General features: G+C 42.4%; 1 pseudogene; it reads right to left on the bottom strand.

The window, feature by feature from the left end:
* Positions 1-191: 191 nt before the first annotated feature.
* On the bottom strand, positions 192-287 carry LOC113456686 (annotated as a pseudogene).
* Positions 288-2,098: the final 1,811 nt, after the last annotated feature.

The following is a 2,098-nucleotide window of genomic DNA, read 5'->3' as shown; positions in this document are numbered from 1 at the left end:
CTCTCTCTGCCCCCCCTCTTTCCCCTCTCTCTCCTTCTCCTCCTCTTCCTCCTCCTTCTCTTCTGTTGCTCTTGTCTCCAAAAGGCGGTCTCCCTGTCACTTTCCCATTCCTTTCCCTCGATAAAAAAAATCCTCCATGTGAGCCCTGTCGCATGATGGCATCTGTCTCTTTTCCAACATTAAACCACAACGTTGGTTCCATGACTCTGAGAGAGGACATATCAGATATTAAGCTAATAAGAACAGATACTACACTTGATCTTAGCCAAAAGGCCGAGAACAGCTAGACTGATGCTGCCCTAAGACCTCTGCCCTCCATGACTGTGGAGGACCCTGGGGTGACTGTCTAGGTAGTTAGCGAGTAAGTCTCTGTCATTTTAATCACTAACTCAGGCAAATGTCTCCTTCTCGGAACTCTGAGCTGTTTCAGGGCTAGGCTAAAGGTAGCTTTGTCAGTTTAACAGCAGCAACCAAGGCTTCAGCTGCCTTCTCAGTTCTCTGAGTAAAATTCAGGTCCCAGGCTTCGCTCTTCCTAGAGCTAATACACAATTTACCAGATTCAGAAAAGTGATAAACTCACAAAACAGATTTCAATGCAACTTCTTCCCATTCCTTTGTTTAAAGGAACTTGCTTCGCAGTGACTGCTCTCTGATCAGCTGTCTCTCCTGGGGAATTAGAAAGTGCTTTAAGGCTGGTTTCTGTGAAGATAGGAAGGCTTAACTGGTGATAAGGAGGAAGTGGTCTGAGATGTGCAAAAAGAACAAAATGTTTCAGATTTCTTTCCCCCACTATGCTACTATTATGTTAAGATTCAAAAAGTTCATAATCTTAACAATAATCGATGGAATTCTGATAAGCAATTAATCCAACTCTGGCACAGTTCTAAATGTCATACTATCACTATACAGTCATAGCCACAAGATCGATATTTTAAATTCCCTTTGGTTGTTTTCTAACTATAGACGTAAAAGGTGTTTTTCATTGTGCTAACAACATTAGTCACAGTTTTTTTGGATAGAAGAAAGAGTGTTAATGCTTTCAACCAGAATCATTTCTGGCATGAGTATACTGCCATTTCTACAATATAAATTTCAGTATACGTTATAGACGGTGGGAATGTTAATGTGTCTAAAACCTATCTTTTCACAAACTCAAAAAATTCTGCAAGTTCTGGGGAGTTGACTTGGATTCACGTTGAATAGGTCAGATGCACTGTCAGACACTCTCCAGATAAGTACTGGCGATCAGTAGCTGAAGCCTCCCCAGCGTTCCCTGGTCCCTCAATTACCAGGACAAAATTTTCCCTAAATTTATTTTAACTTTATCCTCTGTTCTATCAGCATCTTCCCAGGTCCAAGAGGCACTAGATAGTCTCATAGAGCCTGGACAGCAAAGTGAAACAGCTAGCTATTTCAACGTTCTCCGGTCCCCCAAATTGTGATGCCCCCAGGTCAGCAGGAAGCAGTCTCAAAAACCTGGCACCTTCATTTGTCACTTTCACTTGCTATCCCTAAGTCTTTTTTTTTTTAATAATAAACAGAAGGGAGGAATGTTAGCTTTCAGGCATTATACTAGTGTGTTCTAGTATAATGGGGACCTAGCAGGATGCATTCAGGCAGCACTCTGGCCTGCTCAGGGCCCTGACAACGTCATCTTCTACATTACTACAACACATGCGCTATGTCCCCTCATAAAAGACAAGCCCAGCCTGCCTCCTGTCTCTCTCTCCTCCTCCTTCTTCTCCTCCTCCTTTTTCTTTTCTTCCACTGTTCCTGTCTCCAGAGGCCTGTCTCTCCCCCCCTTCTTTCCCCATTCCCTTCTCCCAATAAAAAAACAAACCCTTCACTTGATCCCTGTCACATGACAGCATCTCTCTCTCTCTCTCTCTCTCTCTCTCTCTCTTTCTCTCTCTCTCTCTCCTGCTGTTTTTTAAACTACAACAACTGGGTTATGATACATTATTTGGATTGATTCTCTCACACTGTATATTAGGAGATATTTGAAAATTTAAAAATTATTTTTCTGTCTTTCTGTCTTACTTGCACTATTGAAGATCAAGCCCAGGGTTCAGGTATATCAGGCAAATGCTCTACCACT

The sequence above is a fragment of the Microtus ochrogaster genome, chromosome 10 (assembly GCF_000317375.1).
Source record: "Microtus ochrogaster isolate Prairie Vole_2 chromosome 10, MicOch1.0, whole genome shotgun sequence".
Taxonomy (NCBI): Eukaryota; Metazoa; Chordata; class Mammalia; order Rodentia; family Cricetidae; genus Microtus; species Microtus ochrogaster.
This window is presented reverse-complemented; position numbering and strand designations above follow the sequence as displayed.